Consider the following 17336-nt stretch of genomic DNA (forward strand, 5'->3'; position numbering starts at 1 on the left):
TGTCCATCTGTCCATCCGTCCTTTCCATTGGGGTTTGTTATTTCCCTCCCACCTCCCAGCAGGGATGGAGCAGCCCTGGACAGTCCCTGCACGTGTCTCAGCTCCCCCCACACCTGAGACAGGGGCAGGGAGCTGGGAAAGGAGGGGAGGAGCCCCGGGAGAAGGCAAAGCAGCACCGAGAGCCCCCGGCTCTGGGGAGGCTTCCCCTTGTGCTCTGATTTTGGGTCCCCTCGCTTTGGACACCATCACGTGGGCACCCCAGGGGCCTGGCTGCTCCACAGGCCATTCCCACACGTGCCTCTCTGGGTGCTGTGGGACCTGCCAGGCACTGGGTTTTCTGCAAATGAGCCGCAGAGGCAGGAGAGTAAGATTTCCAAAGGCACTCAAGTGCTTGTGGGCAGCTGGGACGGTTCCAGGCAGGTTGTCAGAGCATCCCAGTGTCCCCCCAGGACTGGCAAAAACCAGGATAAGCCCCGAGTGCCCCTGGCTCCCTGGGGAGCGAGGCAGTTACTTTGCTGGAGGCAGCAAAGCCCTGTTTAAGGCATCGATCTAAGTGCTGTGAGTCTCTGAGGTGCGTCTGATTCCTTCACCCAGGATTTCCTGGGGCATCCCGGCGGGAACGTGGTTTCAGAGCAAGCTCGTGCTGTTCAAGCTTTGGCTTTTTTGGGGCAGCCTGGTTGGGGCGAAGGCCCGTGGGGACGTTGTGAGAGAGTCCCCAAAGTCACACCCGCCTTCCCAACCTGCCCAAACAGCCCCCACCCACCCCAAAGCAGCTCCTGGGACACAGGGGGGAGGCTTTGAGCGTATCCAAGATACAGCGGATTTGGGCACCCTGTCAAATGTTCTCATTGTCTGACCCTTGTCCAGACGCCAGTAAAACCCTTTGGGAAATTCCCCCTCCACCCAGAGCACCGGCTTTAATTACAGGAGAGGAATGTGAGGCGCAGAGCTCTGCTCCTCCTGCCTCCACGCTCGGCTGAGCGCGGGACCTGTCCCCAAAGTTTGGGGTCTGGAGGGCTTGGGGTTTGGAGAGGAGAGGTAAAGGAGCACAGGGAAGGACGGGAGTGGAGCTGGGCACTGGGTGCCTGATGCTGGTGGGACGCTTCCCAAGCCCAGGGTGACGAGCGGGGGGCTCGTCCCCCCCGTCCCGCCCTGGCAGCAGTACCCGAGCAGCAGGACATGAGTAATATCCATCCCACTGGGGGAGTTAGATCAAAGGCACTGAAGTAGATACAAGAGGTTTCTGCTTCACAGACCAGAGAGGCTGCAGTTCAATAGCGCCTTTGTTACCGGCTCTCCGGAGCCAGGGATGGAGAAATACCTGACCCCCGCTCCCTCCCTCCCTCCCTCCTTCCCTCCCTCTTTCCCTCCCTCCCTCCCTGCGCTCCCGGCCCCTCGGTGCACAACCATCTCAAGTATGTGCCCGCGCGGAGAGGCTCGGCGGGACGCGGGGTGCTGGGGATGGCAGGGGGAGCAGCCGGCAAGGGAAGGGTTGGGGTGACCCCCCCGCAGCCCGCCGGGGCTCGGGGCGGTGGGAGTGACCACCCCGGGCAGCGCCGGGCACCCGCTCCCCGAGCATCCCCGCGGCGCCCGGGTTCTGCTGGCAGGGACCAGGGGAGGACGGGACGGTGCGGGCACTGCCGTCCCAAGCCCGGGGATGGCTGGCACGGGGCCCTTCCCGCGGAGAGGATGCCGCGCTGCCAAAGGTGAGGTCAGCCGTGCTCGGCCGGCGGCTCCGGGCTGTCCTCGGGTCCCCGCGGCGTCCAGTGGGGATGGTGGCTCTGGGATGGGCACGTGGACTCCTCTTCCCGGGCTAGGGGAAGGTGGGCTGGCACTGAATTGGGTGCCACCTGCTCTGGAAGGTCGTGGGGTGCCACAGGGCCACGTCCCAAAGAGCCATTGGGACAGATTTACCCCCGGAATGTGCGACGTGCAGTGAGATTGGGGCTGATCCTCAGTGCACCCCCGGGACTAAGGGCTGGGTCAGTGCTGGACATGGAGGGCAGAGACCCATGTGGGGCTGCTGGTACGTACCCCCATACCCGGGGTGTTCCCAGCAGATCTTCCCAGAGCAACACCTGCACCAAGGATGCAATGCCAGGACCAAGGAATGTTGGGATACTCGTGGAGGGGCTGGAGGGGAGCGTGGCTGTGCCACAGGTGGGGCACACGGTGGCCTTTTTTGCTCACCATTCATATATGGGAGTTAAAAGAGGAAAGACCTTCAGGGGGGAGAAAAAAACCCAGTCCTGTGCTCCAGGAGTTTGGTTTGTAGGTCAAAGTCGTGTTCACTGCTGTTACAAACCACAGCAGGCAGAATCCTCCCCACTTCCGATCCCGCTTGCTGCGCAGTTTTGGGAACACTGGATTTCCCAAGGATTCTTGTGAGGGCAAAGAGAAAGGGAGTTTCCTGCCCTCAGCAGCGGAGCTGACCTCATCAGCTCCCGGCAATTAGCAGTCACTGCTGCTGAAGAGCGCTGTCCTGGCAGGGGGAGGGAATAAAGGCCGAGGCCGGCGCTTTCCCAGGACAACCTGGGCAGTTTTGGTGCCACCCAAGGAGCTTCCCCAGGTGTGGGGAGGTGCAGAGGCTTTTCTACAGCTTAAGGTCCGTGCCCGGCTCTCGGGGGAGCTGCTGGAGCAGCTGCCCCTGTGAAGCACATCACCTCGGCCTGAGATGCCTCTTTTGTGGGTAACGAGAGGAAAACTCCCCCGAAAAGGCACAGGGGGAAGCGGCAGTGGGGGAGGTGAGCGGGAGGCGGGTTTGCAGCCAGACCTTTCTTTAGCCCTTTGTCTCAGCCGACAAAGGCGGGTCTGTTGGATGTACCTCGGCTGAGCATCCGCTGCCTCTGCAGCCTCAGCCAGGTGAGCTGTGGGGGCAGTGGGGCCACGGGGAGGGTTTTGGCTCCTACTTCTGCTGCTGAGCGACTCCGTGACTGTGGGCAAGTCCCTCTGCGGCCCCAAGGGTCAGATTTTCAAAACAGCTCCAGGGCAGGGTACAGATACACCCCCGAGGCAAGTGTTTTCCACCCCCTTGCTTGCAAAAGGGATTTATCCCACAGATCCCAGTGCTCCCCCTGGGAAAGGGACACTTGATCTGCAGGTGGAAATCTGTGCTGCTCCATTTGCAGCCAGGTCGACTCTCTGGTTTATAACTCAAGGTTTGTCAGGTTTATTGTGATCCTTCAAAGCAGCACAAAAAGCTGTGCTGGGGAATAGCAGGTCCTGACAGAGATGAGGTGTAGCTGTGGCCAGGACACGGGGAGAGGGAAAATAAACCATTCCACTGCTGCTCCGTGGACATCCTGCCATTCATTCTGGCCTGTGGCACGGTGCCCTTTGAGCACACCCCTGCTGCTGTCCCTGCGGTCACAGCTCATTACAGCATCCGGAGCACAAAGGCAGGGCACAGGGTCCTCCTCCCGGGGTCAGGTCCCCGCTGAGGGGACAGACATGCCAGGCTTGGATCTCTCCTTGCTGACCCGTGGGTAACCCAGGAGGAGCCCCCCCGTGATGCCACGGGGCTGAGGGGTGTTTTGGGTGGGAACCTACCCCGGTTTTGGGGTCCCCATGCAGGGAGGGAGCGGGTTGTGCTCCCAGCTGGTCACGGGGAGGGAGGACAACTCAGGCAGAAGAGTTACTTTTTTTACCCCCCTCTCCTTTTCCTTTTCCCTTCGCTCTTCCCAAAGACTGCTGGCTTATCCTGGGTAAGCCCTCTGCTGTGGTCTATGGCTTTTTATTCCTATGTGATTGCTTTCCCTAAGTCATGTAGGGCGAAAAGCCATGGGCTACACAGAGGAGGGACTCCACCTTCCAGGCACCTCCAGGCACCCAGCGCACGGACCCCCGAGCCCCTTTGGAACCCCCCCCTATTCCTCTGGGTAACAAACGGCCGCTGAAAGGGGGCATTGAAGCCTTGCAGGGCCTTCGCCAGGCGGGTGGGGCAGGGGGTGGGCAGACAAAGGGGGCCGGGGGTGGTGGGGGGCACGGCCTTTCAGGCGCCGCCGAGGGGCTGCGAGGGCGGCGGGAGTGGCTTTTCTTTGCCGCGGGAGTGGCTTTTCTTTGCCGGGGAAGCTTTTCTCACGCGGTTCAAAGCATCCCCACCTGCACCACCACCCCCCTTGCAGAACAAAAGGGCCAGGGCAGAGACCAAGGGCACTTCCAAGGGGAAATGCCCGACCGGGCTGCCAGGGGAAGGCGGGAGCCCTTTGGTGTTGAGGGGTGAGGAGAGGGCTGAGGGAAGTCCTGGCACCTCCAGGCACGTCTGCCACCACGCTGTGCCCCTGCCAGGGGTGCTGGAGGCCCAGCAGAGCCTGTGGCCACGCAGCTGGCACCAGGCAGGGTCTGTCCCTGCAGCTCCCATGAGGTCACGGCCAGGCCGGTGCCATGGGGATGTGGTGGCCAGGAGCACGTGGGAAAGACAGGTTTAGTTCCACAGCAGGACTTGGCAAACTGGTGCTTTTTAAATGTGCAAAGGCAATGTCTTCAGGCATAGAAACCTGGCAGGGCTGGGCTGGATCCATGGGGTGGGTGAGAAGGGTGCAGATCCCACTGCCATGGACCCCATTCCTGCAGATCCCATCACCACAGACCCCATTCCTGCAGATCCCACTGCCATGGACCCCATTCCTGCAGATCCCACTGCCATGGACCCCATTCCTGCAGATCCCATCACCACAGACCCCATTCCTGCAGCCATGGACTCCATTCCTGCATATCCCACTGCCATGGACCCCATTCCTGCAGATCCCATCACCACAGACCCCATTCCTGCAGATCCCACTGCCACAAACCCCATGACCTCAGACCCCACCACCGCAGCCCCCACCACCTCCACGACCACCTGACCAACGCTGGGGGATTCCAAACCACTTTGCCAAGCAGGAAACGAGCAATTCCTCCCTTCTTTTTGTTGTTTTATTTTTTTTTTTCTCTTTTCTCACTTCCTGAGCTTTGAGTCATTAGGTGTCGGGCTTTCAAGTTTATTTCACCAGCCTGGAATGCATCTTTAAAAATAATAGTCATTGAAAAAAACTGAAAGCTGAGATTTCAGCTGTAATCCCATGACTCAAGGAGGTGTGGAAGGAAGAAAATCATGAAATCCCATGAGTTCCAACAATGAAAGCATGAGAGCTGGCAAGGACCGTGCCACATAAATCATCAAAACTAAACACCATCAGTCAAAATGAAAGGAATTAAGCCAATCTCGCCAGGCTGTTTTAATTATTTTTTAATGAGGATTTGCTCATTCAGAAAATTCCCCCCTGACAATGCCTGCCCCGAGCCATTCACGCCGGGCAGGGTGGACACGTTTGGCTTGGCCCCACCACCCCCACCCCGGGCTGGGGAGCACAGAGAGAGGATGCCAAGGAGGGCAGAGCAGGGCAAATCCCCCCAAGATACACCGGGAGCCCTGGTTTTGTTGCAACCCAAAATGCTGCGGCGGGGAAGCAACGAGCAAAATCCTCTCTGGTCCCCCTTAGCACCACAGACATTTCATAGCATGATTTGGTTGGAAGAGACCTCAAAGCTCACCTTTTTCCACCCCCTGCCACGGGCAGGGACACCTTCCACTAGAGCAGGTTGCTCCAAGCTGGCCTTGGACACTTCCAGGGGTGAGGAAGCCACAAACACGAGCCCCCGTTAATGTTTCGGTGGCTGTCGGGCCGAGCAGGATTATTGGCAGCCTGTCTGCTCTCTGCCAGCGAGATCCTCCACCCCCGAGACCTGCTCTCACTCCCTTTCATGCTATTGATTTTTCCTTTAGCAAGGCAGGCACGGAAGCACGGAAGGAACAGAGGGAGCACAACCCGCTGTGCTTCCCGGGGAGCGGCTGGGAGGGGAGGGAACGGGGAAACGGAGCAGGCACGGAGCAGGCACGTTGGTCTGGTGGTCAGGAACCAGAGCTGGGCACTTTGTGCCAAATGTCTCGCCCTTCTCTGCCAGCCCCAGTGCCCCCAGGCACTGCCCAAGGGCTTGAGGAGAGAGATTTGTCCTGTGGTTTTCAGTCTGCTCCGGCCTCAGGGACACCTGAGGAGACAGGCATGGGACAAGTGTACCCATGAAAGCCCTGCCGTGCAGAAGGCACTGGCAGGGACCCCTGGCAAAGGTCCAGCGTGAGGAGGAGATGCTGCCAGCACCAGGTGAGCTCTCAGCCTGTCTGGCATCCACCTCCCAGCAGCAGCTCCAGCCACCTTTCAATTAGCACAACTCTGTGATTGCTGCCCACATCCAGGGCTGGGCACAGCCAAGCCCCTCGGCTGCCCTGGGTTATGAAGGATTCATGGCATTAAATAAAACAGTGGAGCGGGTTGGAATTCTCAAAGCATCTTTGAGAGTTGAGGCACGCAGCTCTTTTTGAGAAGGCAGTGATCGAAATCCCAATTCATCCCGTGGCTGGTCTAAAGAAAGCAGCTCGAGGACAAAGACACTCCCGGGCAGCCCTGTGTCCAAAAACACCCGGCTGGACCCCTCCAGCATTCCCTGGTCCTTCCCGAGCTCCCAGGAGTGAATGTGCAGGAGCTGCTAATTACAGATAATAACTGCCATTAATGAGGAGGCATCCACCGGCCAGGCTTCTTGGGTGTGGAGCTCCCGTGTCCCAAAGCTGGGTGAGGCCCAGGCTTGTCCAAGGAGGGGGACTGGCAGCCCCTGTGCGGCTGTACCAGCCCCTGGACACCCCTCCTGGCAGCACAAGTCATTTTGGCTTCAGGCACGTGAAGCCACAGGGCACCAGCTCCCAAATCCTGCCGGGAATTGGGATGAGGTTTGTCCCTGTGCAGCCTCGATGATGATTTGAAAGAGCACCACCTTCCTCCTGGGTTACCCAGCCCGCTGGGTGCCAGTCCCGGGAGATAACTGGGGGAAAAGTGTGCCAATTATTGATATTTTAATTACAGCCAGATGATAACCAACTGAAAAGCTGCAGTTTTTAATCAAAGCTGTGACAGCACCCAGCCCCGGGAGGGTTGGTGGACACGGGGGGCTGCAGCACTGGGACCTTCCACGGAGGGAATGATGCTCAGGGGGAGCCTGGGGGGGATTTTAAAGCTCAGCTTTGGCACAGGATGCCCAGAGAAAGACCAGGGCATTAAAACCCACACCCTCAACAGGCAGACCCAGCCATGCCTGGGTTTGAGCTGTGACACCATCACTGGGTATTTACCCTTTACATCAGAGGGTTCAGTTCCTTGAGCGCTGATCCCACCCGAAATCCAGGGCACTCAACCTTTTGGGAAAACCCACCCCCCCTCAGCTGCCGGGGGGCCGGGGGAGGTTTACACAGACAATTCACCACCGGGACAAAAAGAGCCAAATCCGGGGCTGGCCGGGAATTCTTTATTCAAGCTCTGCCCTGGGCGGGGAATTACGGATGCACCAGTTGTGCCACCGAGCACCTTCCCCCTCCCGTCTGCTTGGAAATGGGTTATTTAGTAACTGGTGAGGCCACCGGTGCTGAGTCAGCCCGCAGCTAATGAACACCCCGGCTGCCCATTTGAAATTTATTGCACCTATTAATTACAACCATTAGCTGCAGCCAGTGAAATTTTTATAATGAGGACCCTTGCGACTTTGCCTTCCTAGCAGCAAATTAACTGTGTGGGGGGAAGAATCAATGGGATCAGCAGACTTTACAGAAGCGATGTTTTAATTAGTGATTCTCTGCAAACATGCCAAGCAACATCTTCTCCGTTCATTATCTCTCCTTAAAGGGATGGTGCTTCTTTTCAGGTTGGTTTTAGCCCGGCCTCAGCTCCTCTGTAGTCGGGTTTCTAATGCACTGCTGCTCATTATAGAAGCTGCTTTGAAGTCGGGTTTAGCTTAGGACTGGTTGTAAGCAGCAGAGATGTCCGAGGTTTGTGGGGGGGGAAATAAAAAGCAACCCCGGGAAATAATGAGTTTGAAAGCTTGGCTGGCAAACAGCTAAATTGGAGGAGGAGGAGGAGGGTGAGGAGTGTGGGAAAGGGGTTGTGTCCACACAGGGACAGGCTCTGGGATGCAGGACCTGAACCTTGGATGCTTCGAAATGGAAGGGACTAAAGTCCCAGGCAAAGCTCTGTCCGTGCTTGGAGCATCCACATCATCCAGGCTTCTGAAGAAAGTCCTTGCAAGTCCCAGCTGTGTCTCTGGGGACTCTTCCAAGGGTGTCTGCTCAGTGGATTTTAGAAAGCCAGGCTGGTGATCCCCAAATCATCAGTCACTCCTAAAAACCTCATCTGTGGCTGTGGCTGTGGCTGGACCAGCCATCACGAAAGGCAAATGAAACAAAATTTCTGGGAACTTTGCTGCGTTTCGTTACAAATTATTTAATTCCTCCCTGCAAAAATACAGGAGCGATTTCCATTGCAAATGATCTCGTTTCCCAGGGAGGAAGCCCGAGACGCCGGCAGCGAAAAGGCAGCCTTGAAATTCAGGGTTTCAAATGCAAAACTTGTTTTGTTTGGTTTTTTTTTTTTTTTTCCCCGAAGTCGTTAAAAAGTTAATTCGACGGCGCTTCCCAGGAATAGAAAAGCTGAGGCAGGGGAAGAAAATCGGCTGGAATGGCAGATCCTGGTGCCTGAGCATCCCAGCCCAGGGTCTGGTACTCACTGATGGAGCCCGGCAGCACCTTCCTGTCCCTGCAGCCAGGCTGTGCTGAGCCCTGCCTGCACCCCTGCCTGCACCCCTGCCTGCTCCCCTGGCTCTCCCTGCCCGGCACCTTCCCTCCTGAAGCTGCTCCTGCTGCCAGCCGTGGTGCCAGGAGCTGCCCAGTGAATCCCAGGGAATCAGGAATCGCCGGGCTGAGGAACAGGCTCCGGCCAGCTGGTTCAGAGAGACATTTTTTCAGGGCTCAGGGAAAGTGCCATTATTAAAGTGAGCATGCTGATTGCAGACAGCTCCCAATTCATCACTGTGACAGTGACAAACACGGCCTGGGGTTATGCAGTTGACTAAAGAGAATTCTCCAGCTTTACATTTTTAATGCTCCTCTCTCCCATTTTCTCTCTGCTGCAGCCAGAGTTTTATCCGAGAAAGGATCTTCTCCCCTGAATAGAAAGGGCAGCAACGGGGCTGTGGAGCATGCCCGGCCCTTGCAAATCAGCCAGGGCCTCTGTCAGCGCTGCCCAAGCCAGTTCATTTATTTTTTAATTATTCCTTGCTCCTTCAGGATCCTTTTTCCACCTTTTCAAGAAGAACAGGAGCGTCGGCCTCAGCTGGGCTGCCTCCATTCTCCGGGGCTCATTCATCATTGTCCCCTGCCTGAATGGGAGGCAGAGGGTCAGCCTGAAAAGCCTCCGTGGTACAAGCTCCTCTAAATATATCAATAGGTGCCTAATGGACGTTGGGGTCCCAGCCAGACCGCCCAGGCTCTCAGGGAGCCTTTGTGTCTGCGTGGGGGGGACAGCCGGGACGGGCACGGCCAGATTTGGGGTGGCACGGGGCACCCCTGGGGGGGTCTGGGGTTTGCCTGGTTGATGTGGGCGGTGTTGAACAGCAGGGATGGTGCTGTGGGGATGGTGGGGGTGCCCTGCCCGGGCGAGGGAAGCATTTAAAAACCCCGGGTGAGGTGGTGCTGGACCAGACGCCCGTATGCCCACCCAAAACAGGCTCCCCCTCCCCATCGCCCCTTCCCCGTGCTCTGCTCCAGCTGGAGCCGTGCAAACCCGGGAGGGCTCAGGGGTGGGAGCTGAGCGCCCCCCCCCCCCCCAAAAACCCCCCCTACCAGCCGTTCCCTCCAAAATCCCATTCTCAGGCTGGCAACAAAAAAAGCAGCAGCACAAAGGCAGAGCCGGGACCTGCCGCTATGCCGGGAAGCCATTCAGAACGGGAGGCTCATTAAAGAGCCCGTGGTCATTATTTGTGAGCTCCAGAGGTAGAGCCTGATTTAATTTGGGAGCTCCCAGACAGGTACCCAGATGGCTGGGGACGGGGGGCAGCGGCAGGAGTGAATTAAAGGGGATGTTTCTGGCTTTGTGCTGCAGCTGGGCCCCCTTGGAAAGCGGGGAAGTGGAAAGGCAGGGATGTGGCATCACCCCCTGCACCGTCACCGCTGGTGGGGGGCTCGTGGGGGGCCACGGACCCCACCTGCTTTGGCTTTTTTCCCAGTGGTTAATTCCCTCCCATTTGGCCCTGCTGGGAATTAGGGCTGCTCCAAACTCCAGTGGGGGAGCCCCCCTGCTCCCCACGGGGTTGGAGGGCCGTGGTGCTGAGGATGTGCCTTGCTGGGCACTGTAGGGCCGGGCACAGCTCCCTCTGAGCACCAGCACTGCCTGTTCTGGGCCAAAATCAGGGCTGCAAACTGTGCAAATCTTATCCAGAGAAGCTGTGGCTGCCCCATCCCTGGAAGTGTCCAAGGCTGGACAGGCCTTGGAACCACCTGGGCTAGTGGAAGGTGTCCCTGCCCATGGCAGGGGTTGGAGGGGGATGAGCTTTAAGGTCCCTCCCAACCCCAAACCAGGCTGGGATTCTGTTTTTCCTGCGAAAAGCTAAAAATTAAAGCAGGGAGCAAACGAAGGTCTCGCTTCAGACGGAATTTCTGCGAGGATTTGTTATTTATTTAAAAACCCCCAGCCTTTCATTTGCATAATTACATTTTGCAGCTGTTGGGCCATCATGTGGGCTGTGCTTTGGGGCATTATTTTATCTGCTGGAAACGGACACAAAGAGAGGGAACTGGGAGAGCTCAGCTGAGGCTCTTTGTGCCAGAACCTTTGGTGCTGCCCCCGTGCCGGGGCTGTCCCAGGGCTCCTCACCTCCCAGGCCCTCCATATGCACCAGGAGCTGCAAGCTGTCCCCACGTCTGTCCTGATTGTTCCCTGGGAGAGGGGCTGGGGGGGGGGAGTTTTAATCTCCTTGCCTTTGGCTGGCTGGGGAATTTGGGAGAGCGTGGCTGGGGGCTCCGGGGAGGGAGGAGGGGGGAGATGTGCCCTGGTACAGGGAAATTTTCCGGGTTTGTGGTTCTGGGGGGTCTGTTTTACACCCTCCATCCTGCCTGTGCATCCCCAGGAGCTGCCCTGACTCCTCTCCCTGTCCCCATCCAGGTGTCCCGGGGGTGCTCCTGAGCCTCTCCTGCTCCAGGTGATGCCCCAGTTCACCTTCGCTTGCTTCTGCGGGCTCCATGGCTTCTGCAAGATGAAGAGGAAGAAAGAAGAGGCCAGTGCACAGCAGGAGACGGCCGTGTGAGGAGCAGACAGACCCTGCCGAGCTGTGCCTCGGGACCCCGCCCGGCCCCTCGGTACGGCAGCACCGCCGGGGGGCTTTGGGTGCCTCCTCCTCCTCCTCACCTCTGCAAGGACCTGCCCAGCGGCACCACCTCTGCCCGCCCTGTCTCGGGGGGTCTCGGGGGGCTCAGGGGCCGAGCTGAGGTGTCTGGGAGGGGAAGAGGAGCCGGGGCTGAGCAGCTGCTCACGGACAGCAGCGGGGGTTGGGGCAGCACAGGGGGGGAGCTGCTTAATCTCCTCTAACACGTTTCTCCTGCACGTTCTCTCATTTTCTCTTCCCAGACGCCGGTTGTGGCCAGGGGAGAGCCAAGGCACGGGAATGACCTTGCCGGGAGGCAGAAGCAGAGGCTGGGGGTGTCACCCAGGAGCTGCAGCAATCCCAGCGGGTGCTGAGCCCCCAGCACCCCAGCACTCGGGGTCAGAGGGACCCTGCATCCCAGGGGGATAGAGATTTCCCTCCTGGACGAGCCAACCTGCCCTTGCTCTGGCAAATCTCACCAGACAGACCTGGAAAGGGTTTCAAAAGCCGGGGCCAGACCTTGGAGTCCCGGTCCTGGGCAGGGTCGGCCCCTGGCTGGTAAGTTGTCCTGCTGCTGCAGGACTGGCTGAAGGCAGAAAAGGAGCCGGTTTGGGGCTTGTTTCTCCTTTTAAAGCCTCAAGCAATTGTCTGTGAGTCCAGGAAGCCATTCTCCGTGCCTCTGCCCTCCTGCTCCCGTGGCTGCAGCACCCTGGGGTGCTCTGGAGGCACCAGACACACGGACCCTGCTCGGACCAGTGCAGCCCAGGAGCTCCCACCCCACGGGCAGGGGGTACACCTCGGGGGGTGAGCCCACCCCCTGCACCCCTGGGCCATGAGGCTCAGCAGGAGGTTGTTCTCTTCTGGTGAACAGGACCAAATTCCTGAGCTTGGGGCACCTGAGATCCATTCCAGGGACATGTTCTCCAGGGCAGAAATCCTTAAATTCTTCCATACTGCGCTTCCCTCCTCCCTGTGGAGACCCTCTGAGCCTGGGGCCAAAAGCAGTGCCCAGGACTGCTGGGCAGGAGCTGCTCTTCCCCAGGGTTAGTCCTGCTCCTGCCACCACCTTTCCTGTGGTGGCCGTGCCCAGGGACCCCCTTTCCCCCCTACCCTGTCCCTCTGTCCTTCCCACCCTCTGCTAAAGCCATACAGGAGCCCCCTGCATGCTGTGCCTTCCCGAGGGCTCTCAGGCAAACATTCCCACTGGGATACCCTCCAGACAGCCCCAGGATCTGCACATGGGAAAGCTGGTGAGTGTTGGTGAGCCAGGGACTCCCAGGGTTTGGGTCTGGGTGACAGGTCCCCCATCCCTGAACACACCCAGGGTTTGGGTCTCAGTGCCCAGTTCCCTGTCCCTGAACACACCCAGCATTCCCATCCAGGCACCAGCAGCTCCCATTTGCTGGAGAGCAGCAGGGACAGCCCCTGGAAAGGGAAAATGCTTGGGGGCAGCTGGTCAGCACAGGGGAGTGTTGACTTTTAGACCCCTGAGGAGACCCCACCATGGGGGATGAGCACACTTGGAGCACAAATCCTCCTCTGTGATTAAGAGGCTTGACCTTTCCAGGGTTTTCCCAGTGCTCCCAGACCCACACTCGGCCAACAGAGCTGTCTGTGCCACTGACAGCTCCCTTGGGAGCAGATTTGTTGGCTCAGCCAACATCCAGGACCAACACGGCTGTTATTTTATTTTCTTATCCAAAGGATTTAGCACGAAACCCTGAGCTTGGCCAGAAGCACCAATAACAACCCAAGGTGCAGCTGAGGAGCTTTAAATCCTCCCTGCTGGGTGCCTGTTTCCTGGGAAAGCAGCTGGCTGGGGTGGGATGTGCTGGGAGGTGGGACACGGGCAGGGGGCCACGGGCTGTGCGTGGTCTGTGTGTGTCACACCCGGGCTGGGGCAGCTCAGGACACTTTGCTCTTTCCCCTCTTTAATCCCGAGCTCTGTGAGCTGTGGGATCCAGGGCTGCAGCCCCCCAGCAGCGTTCCCAGGTGGGTATTTCCCAGCTGGACTCCAGGTTTTGGCACGGAAGAGGGCACACAGTGACACGTGAGGTGACACGTGAGGGAGCAGCCAGTCCAGCTGCCCTGTCACTGGTCACCACCGAGCCCAGCAGGTTCCAGCCTGGTTAATGCTGATGCTCCCACGTTTTGGCTTGGTTGGGGGACGCAGGGGAGGTCCCTGCTAATGATCTGAGCAGGCATCACCCTGTGAGAGCAGCAGGGCAGGCTCCAGGGAGAGCACCCAGAGCAGAGGTTTGGAGGAAAATCATGGAAAAGCATCCATCTGTGCTCAGATGGAACTAAATCATTGCTGAGGGGTGAGGAAGAGTGGCCCAGTTCATTTTTGTGCGAGCTGTGCTGCTGAACCTCTTGGATCACAGAGCCAGGGTGGTGCTGAGGATGTGCAGCTATGGAGGTTCTGTGTCTCTGGAGCAGCACTGGGGAGGAGGCTGGAGCTGGGGAGGGGCTTCCAGTTCTCCCAGTTGCAGTGGGAGTCCCCCAGGCTGGGCTGGGATGAGCTGTCTCGAATATTCCTGTCTCCAGAGAGGGGTTCCCAAGCCCGGGGTTTAATGAACGTAGCACGTAAAACTGAGACAGGCAGACACTCGCCCACACCCATTATATGTGCATTGAAAAACACGAGGAAAAATGACCCAGGAGCCGTGTGAGCGTTAAAGCACTCGAGCTTCAGCAGTTATTTTTGAAGAGAATTTCCCACCTCCCTGGGTGGATGCAGCTCTCTCGAAGCAACAATATGTTTTCCACCGTGTCTCCGAGCGAGATGGTTTGCTCCTGGATTGACCTCTATTGTGTTCATAAACGGCTCGTGGTGCTTTTTTGACTCCCCCCCCCCCCGTCAGAATGACTTGACCTCCAGATTTACGGCTGAAGGTCTCGTCGTCCACGCGTTGTTTTCCCACCAGACTGCAGCCTGATTTTTTTTTGCTTTTCTGGAGCGAATCTGCCAAGAACTGAGCATCCCCCACCCTGCCCCGAGCCCCTCGGAGCCCCCCCATCCTCCCACTGCCAAATCTGCAGTGGGCAAAAGCAAATGGGTTTTGTTTCTCTCTTTCCCGTGGCGGCGTTTTAATAGGGCAGCGTCTGCTCGGAGCCTGCGAGGGCTGGGGCGTGACAGCTCCTGTCACAGAACACTCTCTCCCCGTCTCCTTCTCTCTTCCCCCACGTTTGCACAACCCCTGGCATTTTTATAAGCTCGGGGTTTGCTTATTTTCCAGGATTTCCTCTTGCTCTCCTGCCTCTGGCTCTTCCAACCCCACTTTTGCTTCTCCGCTCCAGAGTCCCCTGGAGCTGAGCGATGCTGGAGTAGATAAATCTTACTGACTTACTAACCATCATCCAGTAGGTTCCAAGTGCTTTTCCAAGGTTTTTCCATCCTCTGGAGGGAGGAAGGAAGGTGCAGGGACGCCCCTGGGCTGAGCAGTGAGCTCAGGCTCAGTGAGGCTGCACAAGCCCTCGTGTCCTGGCTGTTCCTGAGCATCCTTGGGGAAAGGGTGCAGCAAGGAGTGAGGTGTCCTCTCCATCACTAATCCAGCTCGGTGTACAGCTGGAATGTCTGCAAATCCCTGTTCCCTCACACCATGGGTTCCCAGGGTCTCTGGAGAGAGCCTCCACCTCCACCCCTCCTCAGGGAAAGGAGAGCCCTGCTCCCGAAAGATGCATTTGTTCCCACCAGCAATAATCCTCCTTTAATCCTATTACAGTGAGGAAGGCATCCAACTTCCCTTGGAGCAGATGATGGGGTGCACAGAGGAGGGGGGCTCCTCTCTCCCTGTGGTGCCTGCCCTGGGTCCCCACTGGGGTTTGGGGGTGGGTGTCCCACGGCTCGTCCCCTTCCCGTGCACCCCGAGCTTTTCCTGCAGTGCCAAAGAGCTGGAGTGAAGCAACGACACCCCTGGGATGGAGCAGAACATCCCCTGGAACGAGGAGCTGCCTGGAACGAGGGGTCAGCTGTGGAGCTGGTGCTGGAGTGTCGGGAAAAAACAGTTTTAATGACCCAAGTGAGCAGAGCAGGGCCTCGGGCTCGCTCCAAGACAGGCAGTGTGGCCCCCTGGAAATATTGGCTTCCTTGGGAGGGAAGGAAGGAGGGAAAGAGCATCCAGATGTTTATTTGCTTGGAAAACAGCCAGGCTGGGGACCAAAACTTGGGGGTAGGGGGTGCAGATCCCTTGGAAGATGGGCTGGGCATGGAGGGATCCTGGTGACAGATGGATCCTGGTGTTGGAATTGTGCTGGTGCTGGAGGGATCCTGGTGTTGGAATTTTCCCGGTAAGGGAGGGGTCCTGGTGACTAAGGGGTCCTAGAGACAGAGGGATCCTGGGTTTGGAGAGATCCTGGTGCTGCAGGGTTCCTGGTGCTGAAGGATTCCTGGTGTTGGAGGGGTCCTGGTGCTGGAGGGGTCCTGTCAGAGGAGCGTGCAGGATCTGGTGTGAGCTGCAGGAATGTTTGTGCGCCGAGCTGGAAGGGCACAAGCACCAGCTGTGGGAGGCAAGCCAAGGAGAAACTGCAGCTTGAACTCTCCATCTGGTAACACATTCTTAAAGGGTTTGCTGGAGACGTGAAAAAGGAGCAGAAAATAACCCTGGGGAGCCCGAGGCAGACGCTCCACAGCAGGACAGACTCCCACCCAAGCCACGACCTGGAGCTCTGGGCTCACAACGAGCTGTGTTTGCTGCAGGCAGGGCAATCTCTGCATCCTGGGGGGTAGCCAAGAGAAATCCACTTTTTTCTTTTATTATTATTATTATTTTTTCCCCAGAAGTCACCTGGTCAAAGCCATCCTTTTTGCCCTCCCACGGGCAGGATTTTCTTCCAGCTCCTCCTGGGCAGTCGGATGACACGGACTGGATGCTCCCAGCCCGTTCCAGCTCACCCCTCCCCGAGCCTTCCTCTAGCTCAAAATTATCTGGGGCTGCCCCAAAACGCCCCATTTTCCAGAATGTTATTCTGAGGACAAAGCACAGGCAGCTTTGGGCAGCTCCAGGTGGGCACAGGGAAGCTCGTGTTGTTTTGGGAGAAAATGCTGACCGTGTTCTGTTCCTATTTTTGCACATCAGCAGAGCCTCCCGAGTTCAGGGTTTGCAGCCCTGGCGAGTCCTTGGTGAGGACCTTCAGATTTAGCTTTGGGCCAAAAAAAAAAACAACCCAAAAAGAAACCAAACAAAAAAAAAACCCAGGGAAGTTGGTGCAACCCAAAGTGTATTTCTTGAATGTAACTTTATTTTTGCACGAGGATTCGTGGTGGTGACCACGTGATGGACTTTAATACTTGGGATTAATCACTGCTCTGCAGTTTATTACAAGGTGTGGGTCGAGTTCGACCCTTGTTTTATGCCAGTGTGAACCCAGAGAGACAATCTGACACTGAGGTGTCTGCAGAAATACTAATTAAACAGAAATGAGCTTGGACTGGACCCCAACACTCAGATTTCTCCTGTTTCTCCAGATTTTTCCTATGCAAAACCACCACCAACCAACCAGCACAAGCAGGCAAAGGCAGGCTCACAGCAGGTCCTGAGTCAACAAAGCCCTGCCTAAATCTAAGTGTTTGCTTTGGGATTTTGCTCCAGCCAATAAATTTTCCTGATTCCACCCGAAATAAACCCGTATCGATCCCTGACAAAGAGGGAAAGGCACAGAACCATCCTTGCAACATCCCCCTAATGCTGCCTAACAGGGATCAGAGCATTAAACCTCTTGGTGTTGTCCTTTTTTTTTTTTTTCCCACTGCCTGGATTTCATCAGGAAGGGACCTGTTCCTCAGGAGTTTCCCGGCCCCAGGAGCCATAGAAAAACAGTACTGTACGTTTGGGAAAATAAATGTGGCATTTGTAAATAAACACACACACGTCTCTACGCACAGAGCAGAGCACTTCCCGTGGGAATTCCTATGCTAGAGGAATATATGAGTTAAACAAATAAATAAAGAATGTTTATAAGGATATTTAGAGTGTGGATTTTCGAGCCATTTGGAGATCAGGGTTTTTGCTACAGGACAAGCTTCCTCCTTTCCTCAACTGGTTCTTCAAAACACCCCAAAATACACCTTCCAGAGGCCTGTATTCCCGGTGTTTGGAAGTGGGTTTGATGTGGGGAGG

General features: G+C 57.2%; 1 long non-coding RNA gene across 1 annotated transcript in view; it reads left to right on the forward strand.

Moving 5' to 3' along the window:
* The window catches only part of LOC113991552, a 33352-nt gene extending 16170 nt beyond the window's left edge, over positions 1-17182 (forward strand). The window contains exons 2-3 of the long non-coding RNA XR_003541949.2: positions 11019-11212; positions 11481-17182. This is a non-coding gene — a long non-coding RNA (uncharacterized LOC113991552). The remainder of the gene's footprint in view (positions 1-11018; positions 11213-11480) is intronic.
* Positions 17183-17336: the final 154 nt, after the last annotated feature.

This window comes from Pipra filicauda, unplaced genomic scaffold (genome assembly GCF_003945595.2).
Source record: "Pipra filicauda isolate LSUMZ 115617 unplaced genomic scaffold, ASM394559v2 scaffold602_size241134_pilon, whole genome shotgun sequence".
In the NCBI taxonomy this organism is placed as follows: Eukaryota; Metazoa; Chordata; class Aves; order Passeriformes; family Pipridae; genus Pipra; species Pipra filicauda.